This window comes from Ipomoea nil, unplaced genomic scaffold, assembly GCF_001879475.1.
Source record: "Ipomoea nil cultivar Tokyo-kokei standard unplaced genomic scaffold, Asagao_1.1 scaffold0317, whole genome shotgun sequence".
Classification (NCBI taxonomy): Eukaryota; Viridiplantae; Streptophyta; class Magnoliopsida; order Solanales; family Convolvulaceae; genus Ipomoea; species Ipomoea nil.
In genome coordinates this window covers 4,480,475-4,499,448 of record NW_017616745.1, presented here as the reverse complement: position 1 = coordinate 4,499,448, position 18,974 = coordinate 4,480,475, and positions in this window count along the sequence as shown.

Here is an 18,974-nt window from a genome sequence, read left to right as displayed (position 1 = left end):
AATAAATAAGTACGGCGATAAAGGGTCTCCTTGTCGGATACCTCGGGTCGGAACTACCATTCCCGCCGAGTCCCCGTTTACCTGAATATTGTAAGCCACTGTCGTGACACACATCAAAAGCAACTCAATCCACCTATTTGCAAAACCCATGGCCGTGAGCATTCCTTTTAAGAATCCCCACTCCATCCGGTCGTAGGCCTTGGCCATGTCGAGTTTGAGGGCTGTCCACCCCACCATTCCGCCAGATTTTCGTCTTAAATAGTGTCCTACCTCTCCTGCCACTATTATATTATCAGTTAGTAATCTATCCGGAACAAACGCGCTTTGAGACATAGAAACCACACTCTGCAACACGTTTTTAAGTCTGTTAGCAAGTGTTTTGGCCAACACCTTGTATGCAACATTGCATAAAGCGATCGGCCGGAGATCGAAGACTTTTTCAGGTGTCTTCTTTTTAGGAATCAGGACTATATTAGACTCGTTGAGTCCTTGTGGCAGGCATCTGTTGGTTATACATGTCGTAATAAAGATAAACAAATCGTGACCCAATATGGGCCAGAAGTGTTGAAAGAAAGCGAGTGTCATACCATCTGGTCCAGGTGCTTTCTCCGGTGCCATTGAAAAGAGTGCAGCTTTCACCTCTGCCAGCGTGAAAGGCATCATAAGCGCAGCATTCATGTCCGCCGTTATGCGACCAGGTATGCGCCCAAAGATATCTATGTCAGCACTTGATGTCCGAAAAATGTCATTGTAGTACTGTATTATTTCGGCTTTCATCGTCTCTCCCTCAACCCAGCCTCCACTCCCGTTTTTAATCTGTTTCAAATGGTTACGTCTTCGGCGTGCTGAGGCCGATTTATGAAAATACTTAGTGTTCATGTCGCCGTGCTGTAACCACAATTGTTTCGCTCGTTGCTTCCAGAATATCTCCTCTTGCCGCATTAGAGTCGTCAACTCCCCTTCGACCCTCAAATACTCATTTACAGTCTCTTGATCTCGAGCATCCCTGATAATTTCCAATCTGCTTCGAAGCTTTTTAGCCTGCGTTCCAAACTGATTATAATAATCCTTTCCCCATCGACTGAGCTGGTGACCACAAGTGGAAATACGTTGTTGAAAATCCTCGCCACTGGATTGCCGCCACGCCTGCTCCACAACCTTACCGCAACCTTCATCTAGAATCCACGCTGATTCGAACTTAAATGTTCTCCTCCCGCCCCGAAAATTCTGTCCCTCTAGGTTAAGGAAAATTGCGTTGTGATCGGACGAGAAAGTCAGTAGATTCTCAACTTCTGCGTCCTCAAAAATATCTGACCACTCTGCCGACGCCACTGCTCTATCAAGTCGCTCTTCGACCCACGCCTCGGTTCCACGGCCCCGCTCCCACGTAAAACGACTGCCCGACATGCCAAGATCCATAAGTTGACAATCCTCCAATGCGTCGTTGAACCCCTCAATAAGAGTCGTTGATTGTGCATGTGGCCCTCGTTTTTCTGACTGGAAAGCAATATCGTTGAAGTCGCCAATTACTATCCAAGGAAGTTGAGACCGAGTCTTAAGTTCACGTAAAAAATCCCATGATAAGTGCCGTTTAGTCTGATCCGGATTTCCATAGAATCCAGTTATCCGCCACTCCGGTTTTTCTGGTAGAGTCACCACGGCATCTATGTGACTTTCCGAGTAGCTGAGAATCGAAACCATATCCTTGTCTCGCCAAAACATCGCTAGTCCCCCTCCCATGCCATTTCTATCCACCGGGAGAAGTCCTTCAAAACCCATCCGTAGCCTTATTTTTTCCATATGACTGGCAATAGCTTTCGTTTCAATTAAAATAACCAAACTGGGTCGCTTTCTGGAGATAAAACCCAGAAGTTCATGAACTGTCCGGTCGCTACCCACTCCCCGGCAGTTCCAGCACAAAGTGCTCATTGGGCAGGGCGAGTCTGTAAAATCAGACCCGCCGAAGATGAGTTTTTTGGGTTCTCAGTCATGACCACATCAATCCCCTCCGTACTCCCCGCCCTACGTCTTTTCAAATCACCTTGCAATCCAACACTCTCTTGCACAGCCACCTCCTCACTCGGTGATGCAACCTGTTTGCCACTTGCGGATGATCCCTCAGTTTGCGGCAGTTCCGCCAGTAACCATTTAGCACCTATCGGACGAACCTGGCGTCTTTGGCCAGCTCTCATCCAGGGCCCATAGGGGAATGTCTCCGGCTCCAGTCCTTCTTCGTACACCCGCTTGCAAAACTTGTCTGAATGACCCAAAATCCCACAACAGAAACAGAAGATTCCAAGCCGTTCATATTTAAAACTTACCCAATGAGTCGATCCATCCTTGCGACACAGTTTCATCCGCCTCTTTAATGGGGCGTTGACATCCATGCGCACCCTGATACGAAGGAAACTCCGACAGGTTCCTCCGAAATTGTTCGGATCAGTATTGAGAAATACCCCGATATAATCACCTATGCGCTTGATGAAGTCAGATGAGGCATACACAGTGGGCAGATCGTGAATTTGCACCCAGAAGGATGCGTTATTGAGCGGGATTTCTTCAGGATTCACGCCGGCAGGAACCGTTTCGCATACAAACATGTGGTTCTCGAAATTCCAAGGCCCATCCTCCATCACGCGAGTCATGTCCTTCAAATGCGGAAATTGGAACACGAACAAATTGTCCTCGATCGGTTGAACTCGCATCCCCATCACCGGGCGCCAGACCGACGCCATCACTTGTTGCATGTGTTCATGCTTGATCGGCCGATCCGTAAGGAATCGCCCGACAATCTCGTAGTGAGTGATCGAAACCGGTGAAGCCTGAATGTCCGGGGCCTCCAGTCCATTCTCCTCCTCCGTCGTCAGCGACAGGATCGCGCAGCCATCCTCAATCGCGCTGATATCCATTGCCTCAGATTGTTGTTGCTGATAGTAATTGCCCACTCGATCCCGATATGGATGATCGTTTACCGTCACCAGATCGTATAGGATCGCGCCTACGAACAGATCTCCTGTAGGATGATCGCACACCGTTATATAGTCGATCAGTCCGCCGATAAGATGATCGTTAATCAAGCCTAGATCGGATGAACCGGTGATGAAACAGGTGGTAACTATGAAATACGTGAATCGGATGATCAAAGACAGGGATAGCGTAGCGTTTGCACTGGTGTTGAGATCCATGCATGCCCTGCATGTAAATAAAAGCCACGCAAAAACGTGGAGGAAGACACGATCGCATACTGGGATGTAAAACTCCATGATGGGTAGGAAACCCTAGAAATCTAGGGAGATACTCTCCAAGAGGGACTCAGAGAGAGGCCACGATCGGGATAAAATTGTTATTTTTTAAGACTGTTATAAAGGTTTGACACTTAAGTGTTAGTGATGAACGAATCTTGAATTGGCACGTAGTGATACATGTGGTTAGTGAGTGAACGAATTTTGAACTCTTCGATATAGGTTTAAACTGAAGTGATGACATGTACCACACTTTAGATGTTATGTAAGTTTCGTGGAAAACTGCATATATATTTAGCCCAACAGAACTTCGGGTTGTTCATGAGTGTTCTAGAAAGATAATTCATTATCTTTCATAAAAGGACGCTAACCCTTTTTCACTCAAATAGGTGATCTCATTAAGTCTATCTTAATATAGACTACCCAAATTAGGGTATGAAATCATTAAGAAACATTTTATGCTCACCCTCTCAATTATTAAGCGGTGAATTCATTAAGCCCGTCTCAATAGGACCACCCGTCTCGTAGGATTATATATAAATTCATTAAGAATTGTAGCTCGACCTCACAAGTACACACATCACATGAATGATTAGTAAGTGTACTACTTTGTGACTCTTTTCATAGTTTCGTTTGACCACACAAGTGGGATCCACCATGAATTCATCACCTCTTGCTTGGACTTTAAATCATTCCATCAATAATTCAATAACTAACCCCTTATAATTAGCATTATCTATTAAAATAAGTTGATTCTCTTGATCAGAAGTATATTTTGAAGAGTACTTTGTTTACCCACAAATAATTCCCTTGAGATTTTAATGCTTAACATGAAACATTCTCTTTTAACATTATTCTCGGTACCACAAGGAGACTTATAAGGAAGAAATATAAGGAGTTAATTACCCCCACAAAAATACTTTTCTCAAAAGTACTTGATCTCTTATCCAGATTGATCTTTGGTGCCTAACATTGGCTCCTTTGTAGGCTGAGTTTTGCAAATTTACTTTGTGAAACTTTATAGTAGCTCTACACTTAATTAATATATATTCAATAGTTGAATATAGAGAAAATTACCGATTTGGTCCCTCGACTATGAGGATTTCACCAATTTGGTCCTCGACTACCAAAATTACTCAATTTGATCATCGATTATGATATTTTTATCCGATTTGGTCCTAAAGTCAAACCAGTGTGATTAAGGCAATAAATTTGAGGATATTTTTGTAATTGCACATTATGTCCTTTTTCGGCTATCCAAGTTTATCCCATGCTTTGCCTTCCTTTGCCTTCAGACAAACAAAAAACTTCTTAGTGTAAACAAAGCTTTAAAGAATGATAGGGATGGATGTTATTCGGAACTGTTCTCATCAAAGGCATCAGTTCGTGATGGCTATTGGGGCGTTTGGTTCACGGAATCTTAGATTATCCCAAGTAATAGTATTATCTGCAGGGAGGTAATGCGAGATTTTGGGAATGTAAGATAACGAAAATTTGGATTAACCCAGGTAATAGGATTGCCCCCAGGAAGGTAATGTGAGATTTTGGGAATGTAAGATTACCTTATAGGGGGCGTTTGGTTCAGGTCATCTTAGATTACCTAGGTAATATGAGTCTGATAATGTATATTATCTTGTTTGGTTCAAGTTATGAGATTACCTGGTAATGTTATATTACCTGAAAGCTGATGTGGCGGTAATGTTTCGGTAATGGGATTACTCCCATTTTCTTAGGTAATCTTAGATTACCTTGAATTATTCCAACTTTGCCCTTGTTAACTAATCCTTATATAATAATAATAATAATAATAATAATAATAATAATAATAATAATAATAATAATAATAATAATATATGTTTATACAATCAAATATACATGTGTGCATATTTATATATTTAGTTATTTTTTTAATATTTAAGTATTGATATACATTCACACATATAAATAAATTAAATAAATACACAAACATATATATATATATATATATATATATATATATATATATATATATATATATATATATATATATATATATATATATTTCAGTTCGGCCTAACACGCTAAGAGCTATCAGCGTGCTGTAGGCAGAATCGTTCGGCATCAGCTGAACACGAGTCAGTTCGGCCTAACACGAGCTGAACCAGAGTCGTTCTCTGTTGAGGATAAAGGAGGATGCTATCAATGGAAACATATGGGAAGTAGATAAAGGAAAATTCAATCAGTTGAGATTCTTGCTCATCGAAGATAGAAAACTCGAGCAATTGAGGACTTATTTAAGTTGTTTCAAATGTCACGAGCGTCTGGTCCTAAGGTTATGTTGTTGTTTGGAAGAAATCCCTTGGTTTCTTGCAGTTCACGTGCAGTGAATTGAGTTGGATCGATGTTACTCTTATGTTATTGAAGCTACTATGCAAATTCGAGAGGCAGGACACAAAATTTTAAAGCGTAGGATTGAGGTTAGAGCTAATTGATTTATTATTTCCTATTTAATGCTCATTATTTTCTTTACAAATTGTTACTATTTTTTTGTCTGATCTTATCTCCTTATTTTGGCATTGCTTTTCATAGATCATAATCCAGCCGGGGACCTGAATATGATGAATCACTCGCAGAATACATGCACATGCATGTATTATTCTCAACTTTAATGACCCCACGTTCCGACCCGACAAAACATCTGGGAAGTAGAAGACGACTTCACCAAGGCGCCGGCAGAGGCCGGGAATAAGTGTATGTGAGGCTACATGCATCCATCTGCATTTACATTTGCACCGTAACCAAAATATGCCAATTGTGTCCAATTCCATCTTTTTTTTTTAGTATGGTAACATACTCAATTATTAATTTGCTTTAGTAATTACTATACACTTTAGAATTTTTATCAGATATGCTAAATGACTAACCACAAGCAATTAAGCTAGCTATTTGGGTGATTCTCATTTGATTCATTTGTGTGTTTAGGTGTAATATAATAATTATTTGATGATTTAGATTAATTAAATGATTTCTGGAGAATTTTGTATGCATGTAGAGTCAATGGGAGCCAATGAGAAGCTATGGAAATAGAGGCAACACCATGGTGTTTTCAATGTTTTTTATCACATGGCCTGAGCAAAGCAAGGCAAAAGGCTAATTCAAAGGTTTCAACGGTGAAAAAATTGCCTAAAAATCAAATAAGTTGCATAGGAATTTTGCTTGCTAGTAGGCATGGGATTAACCAGTGCCTACATTCTAGTGTGCATTCTTTTCTGGCCACAGGTTTGGCCTTGGCCATGTCCATGTACCATGCTCTGTTTGTATTTATGCTTATTTTGAGTCATTTCCACACGGTTCGGACCCATACTCGAACCGTAGCTAATGTTTTATATTTCTTTTAATATTTTTAGGTTAGATTAGACTTAAATTTAGGTTCTTTAACATTTTGGAGGCTTGTAATTAATCGAAGATTTGAAGCTTGGATTTCATCAGCATTTTACTTTTATTTCAATAGATAAGTTCCATTTTCCTATTATCTCTTCACTAGTATTTTCACCCGTGCGATGCACGGAATAGATATGTTGTAATATATTAAGAATATTTGAATAGATATATAATTATTTAAATTAGAACATCAAATATTATATAATGCAATTAAATATATGGTTTGGATCGTTTATGTATTTTGATGTTATCCTTGCTTGAATTTGTGCAAATAATTGCTCAAATTAATAGCTAATGTGTAGATGTACACATGTGATACTATAACTTTGAAGATTTTATTTATCATTGTTTGTAAAATATTTTCTTAAAAGAAAAACTAAAATAATAAGCCATTAAGCTAAGACTTCTCAAATAAGCCTCTTGGTTTCTCAATACTTGCCCATGTTGATGGGCAAGCAATTATGTTTGGAAGAGGAGCATTGCTCAGAGCTCCTCTTTCCAAACATTTTCGATGTGGGATCAAAATGATCCCACATTATTTACAAAGGGGAGCTCGTGGTTCCGCTTTGTCTTTTTTTTTTTTTTTTTTTTTTTTTTAATTTAAATTTTATTTTGTATGTAGTTTTGTTTTGATTATTATTAATATTATTATTATTGTAATTTTATTTTATTATTACATTATTACCATATATGAGGTTTATTTATATATAAAAATTTTGTTATTTAATAATTATGTGTGAATTGCTATGATAAAATTATGATCATAAATATATTTACAATTAAAATAAGAATTGGTATTTAAGGTGGCTGATTACTACAAATCTTAAATTATATTAAAAATTTAGTACATAGTATTTAATATTACAAATTTTTAAGAATTGAACTTAGTAAACTACAATAGTACTTGAATTACAATTTTCAGAGTCACCACGGATCAAAATTTTTAGAGCTTTGATATTTCTAGAAATTTTTAGGTCTAAAAATTTTGATCCTTAGTGACTCTGAAAATTGTAATTCAATTACTGTTGTAGTTTACTAAGTTCTTGAAAATTTGTAATATTAAATACTACAAATTGTAATTCAATTACTGTTGTAGTTTTCAAGACTATGTGGTCTAATGGTACCCGGGTTGGACTTCCATTTGGAAGGTTGTGAGTTCGAGCCTCAGTGGAGACGTTATTGGTTCTTTGTGTTTAAGTAGGTTGAGAAAGTATATAAAAAGATACTACATTGTAATAGAGCCAGTAGCATTCAAAAAATACTATGTAGTAAATTTGAATTAAGGTTAATTTGAATTTTTATGCACCATGTAATAAATAAATAACTAAATCTTAACTATAATATAACCATATGGTTTGGTGAGCAATTATTGTAACAATAATTGCTCACCAAACCATATGACTATATTATAGTTAAGATATATATATATATATATATATATATATATATATATATATATATATATATATATATATATATATATATATATATATATATATATATATATGTTGGTGATAATGAACCAAAATCGATTTAATATCCTTAAAATAATATTTATATATGTACACATGAAATATATATAATGTATTATTGGATATATATCCAAAACATATATACACACAAATATATATATGCCGGAACCAACGGTTATATATACATGTATATCTACGAAAAAGATATACCAATATATATCAACCAAAAAGGGACATATAATCCTTAGATTATAATTCCAAGTCAACAAGAAAGAACGGATTTTTTGCTTAGAGCATAATCCAAACCAAGAAAGAAGGAGAAGGAAGAAAGAATAGTACGAGTTAGGCAAAGTGTCTGTCTTTCCTTAAAACCTTATTTGCCACCTCCCAAAAGTGCTAGGAGCGTTGGGGCCTAGGTTTCCCAGGATAAAACGTACAACGGTTCGACGTTTGAGCACCCAAACGAACGAACCCGGCGAACAAGAGCACGGACAAAACACAGTAGCAAGAAAGGAGTAGGAGCAGAGTTTTTGAGAAGAAAAAGGTGCTTATCTTTGTGTGTTGTGTCTCTCTTGTTCTTCCCTCACGTTGTAAATCACTTGCTCCTACTACCCCTTCTTATATAGGAATTGGAATACTAAATAGCATTTAGTTGGCATTCATGGCACGTTGGTAACATCTGAAACAGCTGGTCATTAGTGCAGATTTAATTCAAAATTCAAATTGGAATTAATTCAGAGATTAATTCTGTAACGGGTGAATTAAAATTCCAACTGTCCAGAAAAGACTCTGGTAAACCGAAGTTTCGGCCTTGTGCTGCTGCTCGGCCGCAGCACACGAGAGTTCAACTCTCGTGCTACTGCTCGGCCAGCGCAGCACCGTGTTGCTCTCGGGCCAGGTCGAAGCCAGCTTTCAAATGGCTTAGTGTGTGTTTGGAAAAATGATACCGAAAGTTGGCGTAACTTAGCCCGCAAGGCCTGCCAATTTCCGGACGACATTCGTGCCCGTGCACACGAGCTCAGACTTGAATCAAGCCTTTTCGATCTTGTTTCTAGTTGGAATTTGATTTGCACCCCCCCACCCCCACCCCCGCGCGCTCGAGAGAGAGCATCTATGTTATACAATTCTACAAGCTCCAAAAGAGCCCTTGTATAAAAGGGGGTTCAAATCCTCTTTCCAAACCAATGTGGCACAAAACTCACTTTTCCCTTCATTTTTCCAACTCAATGGGTCTACTTTGAGAATCAAAATCTCATTCACCCATTATCCGTTTTGAGCGTACAATATATCAATCTCTTCGTCTCACTACGAAGAATCCGAATCCACTTTGACCCGATCCAAATCGGAAGTGGACCCCACTAATAATTGTACCGCAAAATAGCCACTTAACATCTCATTTTATTCCATTTTAATGCTATTTTTCCAACAATCCCCCACATGAATGAAAAATTGATTTTCAGGGTATTTTAAAATCGGAAACAACTGTGTTCAAATGGTCGATCCCTGCATAGGATAGGTAGGGAGTCACTATACCCTTTGAACCTTCCCTTGTGAAGACATGTTTACTCTACTGGCTATACGGTAGAACGCGATGTCTTTGAACCGACTGCCGTTTGTGTAAACGATGACATATCTCACACAGGAACCTCCCAACCATGCTCTGTTCTTATGAGTGTGCCCTTTTTGGTCGTGGGTCACCTTCCTGGTTCTGCAAGAGTTTGTGAAGAATTGTGTCCAACAATTCTCCTTTGAAGCGACCCTCACTTCTCTCTCACATAGGTGATTCTTTTCTGAGTATCCCTCATACTCACGCATGTCAACCGACATTCGAATCATTAAAGCATCAACATGTTAACCTCGTGCGGGAGTCACTGTTCTTAACGAGGAGTGGTAAGGAGTCCGAGACCCCCACAGTGACACGCTTCGTTCCATAATTTAGTTGTCCCATTGAACCTAGGTGCCAGCTAGGTTGGGTGTCCACTATAGAACTTTTAGTCCAAGGGCTTTAGACCCATTCCTCGTTCCAACTTCTCCACAACCATTTTCTTACCCTCGGGTTAGCGAGTTATCTTTTGACATCACGTAGTCAATAGAGATAACCCCTGTTGTGAGAAATTGTTTAATGGTATTATGTCAACGACTTATAAGTCTATACTTACCATTCCACATCTAACTCTGTACTTAACCAATTTTGACTTGACTATCGCAACACACACAAATTGGAGGTACGAGTTTACCTTTAGGAACATTCCCGAAAAAATGGCATAGTCATTCGGCCTACTCGCTCGCGACATGAGTCTAAGGCTCTCAGCTTTGATCCCATCATGGATCTTAGCTATCACAAATCGTTTCGAGAATTTCCAAACAACCAACTGCACTGGCCTACGTAAACACATAGCCTTTAATGGACTTAGTGTCATTTGATATCCATGCTACACTTTCCAAGTGCAACTAGATATCCCACGTAATGCAGTCCAAAGTCACAAGCATACATAAGTATCTCATCACTTCAACTATTGCCTTCTAGTGCGTAACACTAAGGTTACTCGTATGTCTATCGAGTTCGTTAACCACTAAGGCAATATCCGGTCTAGTACACCCCATTTGATACAATTAAACCACCAATAATCTGAATGTATTCTCCGTGAGAAGTACAATCTCCGTGATTATTGACTAGTTGTACGTTAGTATCTAACGGTGTCCAAGCCACTTGATTATCATCCTTTGCAAGGATTCAATCAACTCAATGAGATTGACCTACCACGAGACCATACGGTCTTCACACGATTTTAATCTCGAAGATTAAATCTGTCAATCCCATGCATTCATGTCAAATTCGAATTTAACATGTTCAAGGTAGAATTGATCATGTGATCGTTACTACCCATGTTGAGTTTATCGTGTATAGACAAATAGTGATAACCTCGTCTATCGTACGCATCACGTAGACACTTGTCACCTTTGTTTACACTAAACCCGTTGGTCATCACTGCATGATCAAAACCTCACATGCCAAATACTAAGGCAATTGTTTCGAACCAAACCATGATCTTATCAAATTACACACTTTCATTTCACAACGTGGAACCACAAACCCTCAGGTCGTTCCATGTATACTAAGAAAACGACACATCCATTTTGATGAACTTCCAAGTCTCGCTAAACGGCTTTGGCAAGTATCATTCTAATGGATTCAATTCTCATCACAAGAGAATATATATCGAAGTAACTGTGGCACTCGCGTTGCATGTAATATACAATTACATGCCTGGCCATTTTACTTCAATGCAACCAACCGGTTTTATCTTCCGACTAGTGATCCACTTAGGATCCCGAGGTTTTAGAACCTGGAGGAAAACAACCAGTTCCAAGTGTGATTCTTTAAGATAGAATCTACTTCACTCTCGATAGCCTCTCTCGGGTTGGTCCATATGTAGAAGTCAACACTTCTACATACGTTCAAGGCTCGTTTTCTAACAGTCATGTCAGAAAATCCAATTTATTTTCTAGTAAACAAGTTAGAATATGCGCGTCACATTCTAGCATGTACGTCAGAAAATCTGGACCAAGGGATTTTTCAATCCTAGCTCTCTTGCTACGTCTAGCTTTGAGCTCGGGTTCTCTTTCATACCCTCCAACCATAGCTACGTCGAACGTTCATTTCAACATGCTAGGTCCGATATTGAACCTTCGCAGAAATACATTCTCAAAGAGCAATGAATTTCTTGATTCAATTTATCGTGTTCTTATGTAGATCCAAGCTATAGGACTCGTGTACTAAGAACCAATATACACCTTTGGCAAGACACCCTCACATTTTAGGCATTACTAGGAAAACTTCCTACGTACCCACAATTCGTAAGAATTTCATGCGGGTAACCTTATTTAAAAGGTACTTACTTGTCCAAAGTATTGTCTTACCCCACATACCTTGAGGTAGACCCGAACTTATCAACGTCTTGATATTTATGTTCGGTAACAACGTTCGATTGAGGTGAATACCGTGTTGTACGCTTGAGTACGATACTGACGCTTGCGCCGAAATCACCAATAGGTGTTTCATGTTCACCACATCGATCGTTCATAACCGCATTAATCCACGATTAATTTGGTTTTCTCTTTATTCTTATAAAGAACAAACATGTGTTACACGTTAACACATCTCGTGGGGTGCTAATAGATTAGCCCTCACGAATCCATTCGGGATTTGACCGAAAGGCCACAAACCCGAACCAGTGCTTCCGAAATTGAAGCACGAATCAGTGCTTAGTAATGAAGCACGAAACATGCTACGCAAAGCACGAATCAATGCTGCAACTTAAAGTACTGATCTCCAAGCAATCTTCCATTGCTTTAAATTATAAACACACAACAACCTTTCGTTGCTTAATTTATAATTACAGTGCTACTTCGCACTAGGATTATTAGTTAATTACACAAATAACTAAACCTCCTTTCATGCTAATCACATAGCATTTTTTATAATGCTAAATTTATTTTTTTCGTTCATAACCTCATTAATCCACGATTAATTTGGTTTTCTCTTTATTCTTATAAAGAACAAACATGTGTTACACGTTAACACATCTCGTGGGTGCTAACAGATTAGCCCTCACGAATCCATTCAGGATTTGATCGAAAGGCCACAAACCCTAACCAGTGCTTCTGAAATTGAAACACGAATCAGTGCTTAGTAATGAAGCACGAAACATGCTACGCAAAGCACGAATCAATGCTGCAACTTAAAGCACTGATCTCCAAGCAATCTTCCATTGCTTTAAATTATAAACACACAACAACCTTTCGTTACTTAATTTATAATTACAGTGCTACTTTGCACTAGCATTATTAGTTAATTACACAAATAACTAAACCTCCTTTCATGCTAATCACATAGCATTTTTTATAATGCTAAATTTAATTTTTTCGTTAAGCTCAAGCTTAATTTTAACATCCCAACAATTTGTCTCAAATCACATTTCATACTAATATAATTTGGAATTTTGATCAAGTTAATTATAACACAATTAACAAGAAGAAATCAACCAAATTTCTGACTAGTTGAATCAAACTCATATAATCGTTCTTAGAATATTATATAAAATATTCAACGCTGGAGCTGTGACACTCACGATTATATAGTTATCCCAATTTTTGACAATTTGATCCTACTTCGAAATCTGTATCGTTCAACATGAACTAGAACCGAAGTCCTATTACGGGATTTCAAACATGTAACACGCTTGTTACATTTCGTTCCGGCCATTAAGCCATTTTAGTATTTTCCACATAATGCTCCGTGATGCACTACGCACCCATATTGAATTATTTCATACATTTGACATTATTCTAACAAATAATTTGTATGTACCAAAATTCAACTCAATGGAACAATTATATTTTTATTCAAATAAAAATATTACAAGGATACTATAATATTTATTCAAAATAAATAAATAGGAAAAACTACATTGGAAACAAATTCCTTATTCCTATCTCGTAGTAGTCCTTCAACCCGTGTGCCTTGTTCCATTTTCCAACCGTCCACTCCACGAAGGGTGGTCCATAACGCACATCGGGGGTACCTCGGTTGTGACCTCACTCGTCCAACCATCCACATGTTTTAAACATAGCGAAATAGTCCTCAACCTTTTTCACCAGGATGACGGTTCGCTTCATGGTGGCATTTCTCCTTCTTCTCATAATCTTCATGAAAGCTAAGCCTCCGCTTGCCTTTCCTTTGATTATCGTTGAAGACATTGGTCACACTACAATAGTCCTCAGACCATGTAGTCATTACACCATCATAGGATCCTTCGTGGCTTTTAGCCGATCCACTAGACAACACAATAGGTACCAATTGTGTGCCACCAGCCACAGGTCTACCGGTTCGTGAACCAAAGTTTTCCGGAGCACCATCGTGTGTTTTTGCAACTCCCATGAAAATATCATTTCCAACGTTGCTGCCATCAACTGGCATCACGGAATGTGTATCGTTGTCGTTCCTACCATTTGAATGTGCACCTCCGGCAACATTCACGGATCCAACACTTTTGGAATCCATCGATTTGTTCATTATCAAAATAATAATGTTTTAAGATTGTTGGTGATAATGAACCAAAATCAATTTAATATCCCTAAAATAATATTTATATAAGTACACACAAAATATATATAAAGTATTATTGGATATATATCCGAAACACACACACACACACACACACACACACACACACACACACACACACACACACACACACACACACACACACACACACACACACACACACATATATATATATATATATATATATATATATATATATATATATACACACACACACACACACAAATATATATATATGCCGGAACCAAAAGGTTATATATACATGTATATCTACGAAAAAGATATACCAATATATATCAACCAAAAAGGAACATATAATCCTTAGATTATAATTCCAAGTCAACAAGAAAGAACAGATTTTTTGCTTAGAGCATAATCCAAACCAAGAAAGAAGGAGAAGGAAGAAAGAATAGTACGAGTTAGGCACATTGCCTGTCTTTCCTTAAAACCTTATTTGCCACCTCCCAAAAGTGCTAGGAGCGTTGTGGCCTAGGTTTCCCAGGATAAAACATACAACGGTTGGACGTTTGAGCAACCAAACGAACGAACCCGGCGAACAAGAGCACGGGCAAAACACAGTAGCAAGAAAGGAGTAGGAGCAGAGTTTTTGAGAAGAAAAATGTGCTTATCTTTGTGTGTTGTGTCTACGTTGGTAACAACCAAACGAACGAACCCGGCGAACAAGAGCACGGGCAAAACACAGTAGCAAGAAAGGAGTAGGAGCAGAGTTTTTGAGAAGAAAAATGTGCTTATCTTTGTGTGTTGTGTCTACGTTGGTAACATCCTGGTCATTAGTGCAGATTTAATTCAAAATTCAAACTGGAATTAATTCAGAGATTAATTTTGTAACGGGTGAATTAAAACTCCAACTCGGACCTGTGCTGCTCCGGACGACATTCGTGCCCGTAGGTGCCGGCGCACACGAGCTCGGGCTTGAATCAAGCCTTTTCGATCTCGTTTCTTGTTGGAATTTGATTTGCACCCCCCACGCGCGCGTGAGAGCCTCTATGTTATACAATTCTACAAGCTCCAAAAGAGTCCTTGTATAAAAGGGGGGTCAAATCCTCTTTCCAAACCAATGTGGGACAAAGCTCACTTTTCCCTTCATTTTTCCAACTCAATGGGTCTACTTTGAGAATCAATATCTCATTCACCCATTATCCGTTTTGAGCGTACAATATATCAATCTCTTCGTCTCACTACGAAGAATCCGAATCCACTTTGACCCGACCCAAATCAAAAGTCACTAATAACTGTACCACAAAATAGACACTTAACATGTCATTTTAATGCTATTTTTCCAACAATATATATATATATATATATATATATATATATATTTGAGAACATTATTGTAAATTGATCCATATAACCTAGAATATAACCCTTACCCAAATAAGGTAATATTATATTCAACAATCGAAACCAAACACACAAGGTAATCTTACATTCCCAAAATTTCACATTACCTTCCTGGAGGTAATCCTATTGTATAGGGTAATCAAAGATTCCGTGAACCAAACACCCAAATGTGTTTGGTTTGGATTGTGTAATATAATATTGTTATAAATATATCATTATGTGGACATTATTATTTCTTTTTCAATAAATGAGTTAATTAGAAAATCATATGCAGTGATATTTTTACATAATTTTCATTCCAATTTTAACTGGTGATGTAGAATATTATTATTGCTCGTTTCATTTTTAATTTTCGTTCTATTTTTAATTTACGTTTACTATTGTTTAAAATATACCTTTACTATTGATGATGTAGAATATTCTTATTGAAATATTTTGTTTTCATTTTAAATTACCTTTACTTGATGCTGTAGAATATTATTATTGAAATATTTTTGTTCTATTTTTAATTTACGTTCCATTGTTTAAATTTGTGAAATATTTATGATATAATTGTGATTTGATTTATTCTACTGTGTAATATTATAGAGAAAAATTAAAAAGTAATGATCTGACCATTTCCTTTTCTATTTTAGTCCATTATGGATCATTTTTTTCACCCAATTATTGATATTTATTTATATTTCCAATTAACCTAATTTTCATTCCTTTTTCAATTTTTAATTTTCAGTCAATTATTAATATTCATTTCCTTTTCCAATTTACCTAATTTCCGTTCCATTTTTATTTGATAATGTAGAATATTATTGTGAAATATTTATGTTCCTTTTTAATTTATGTTTTTTTTTTTAATTTACCTTTACTATTTACTATTGTTTGGGATGAAAATCAGGTAAATAGGATTTTGTTTTTAATTATAGTATATAGATTATAAATTAAGAGGGCTGGTCACGGTTATGATTATTATATTACGAATTAAAATTAGGGTTTTTATTATACTTGAACAATAATATTACCAATTATATTGTAGAATATAATACCATACATAATATTACCAATTAATAGATTTTAGTTAACTTTCATTTTACATTTTCTTACCAAATAAGCTTTATTAATTATTTGACCAATAAAATATTTAATTAATTGGCTATAAAAATTTGGGCAGAAAAAATCAAATATGAGGATTTTGCTTTACATATACATATACATACATATATATATATATATATATATATATATATATATATATATATATATATACATGGAAATTTATATAAAATAATTTCATTAATTATAATTTATATTGATAGATTTATAATTAAAAAATAACATTTAGAAATTTAAAAAAATTAATTTTTAAATTTTGTATGATTAATATAATGCGTACGTATATGTATGTATGCATTTTTAAAAAAATATAAATATTTATTAAAACATATTTTGTTAATTTTATAATTTCATTTTCTTAATTGTATTTCATATTTTATTCATTACTCCGTATAATTTAATGAAATTGTCATAAATATTTTCACAGTAGAAATATTATATTTCTCAATTTCATTAATTATATTAATTATAATTATCAAATATTGTGGTAATTACCATAATAATTTTATTAATTATAATATTTGTTTTCTTTCAATATTGAAATATATTAGGAAATAATTTCCTAATATACTTATTTAATAAATACTTAATATTTTGGTACATTAAATTTGATCATTTAATACATGAAATTAATTCTTTAATTATAATAGTATTATAGCTTAGTTAATATGTATACACACACACACACACACACACACACACACACTTCTAATTCTATATTTGATAAGCATAATTTGTGTATGTATATACTTTAGGAAAATATTCATTATTAAAAAGGGAATATAATTTAAAAAGTCAAGTATTAGTTAGATTGCCTAATATAATTGTCTCACTAATTGATTCCATGCTACTATATAACTCATACATTTAAAGATTTTTTGTTATAGTTAAATACATATTAACTGCCTTAATTTAATTTAATAGTCACATCTATAGTACTAAAAGTATTATTTTTAATTTTTATAAATAAGATATAATATTATTAAATCAAAATAATTAAAAATAATTTGTTCACAGTACAAAAGATTTTATAATAGACTTAATAATTAACTATTAATTTTTATTGCCTAATACAAATTATCAATTATAAAATATTATTTATGGTAATTATTGTATGCCATGTAATACTAAAGTTGTTAGGTAGAATTTTTATAATTAAGGTATAATATTATTAAATCGAAATTATTAAAAATATATAGATCCACATTAAGAAAACCTTATTAATTTCGGATATTAAAACTATATATTTGAATCCATATATTTAGATTAAAGTTGAAGTTATAAATAATTAAGTTTCAATAAGTTTATTTATTCCCTAGATTATATATGAGTAATAATGAATATTTTTCTATATTAGATTATGCTTATATATGATTTACCCATATTAACCATCACTATATTAGATTAATATATAATTCTTTTAATATAATATATTATTAAATCAAAACATATGGTTAATATTTATTCAAGATTATTACAAAAGTATTACAATTATAAATTGTATTATATTTTAAATGGCTTAGCATATTGAAGCAAACATGATAAGTCAATAACATTATTTCACATTAGAAAAGTGATTTTAATACTCTATTCAAACTAAGCTACAGTACAACATAATTTTTTTGTCCAAAAAAAAAAAGTTTAAATGGCAAGAAAAACATTTTGAAGGGATAGACAAACTACTCTCTTATAACAGAAAATGCACACTTTAAAAATGAAGAGATTGAGTCGAAACAAAGCTCAACGCTTTGATATATTAACAACTAAAAATGCTTTGAATTTCATTTTGATTTTACTGTATTCTAATCATGCTTCCCTCTATATCTCATTACATATACACAGAATCCGTCCCTCTCCAAACTTTATCCACTTGATGAGCAACGAACTCTATTGCTTCCCGATCAATCTTTCTAGATCTGTATCTTCTCCACAAAAAATAAACAAAAGAAAAAGAATATATCAACATTTTTATTACAAACCACTTTTATTATTTAAATATCGGAAAATCCAAAACAAAACAAAACAAAACCCAAAAAGAAAAAAAAAAAACTAAGATAATGAAAACCTCACCCGTGCAAATCACGTATCAGCCTCAACTGTGGAAGATCACAGGATGATTAACAAAAGTCAATGAAATGATGGAGAAGATACGGGATGGAGAAGCCCTACCGATGTGGAGAAGGAAATGATGGGGAGGCTAGAAATTAAAAGAATTATAAACTTGTATTTATAAGTAGAAAATAC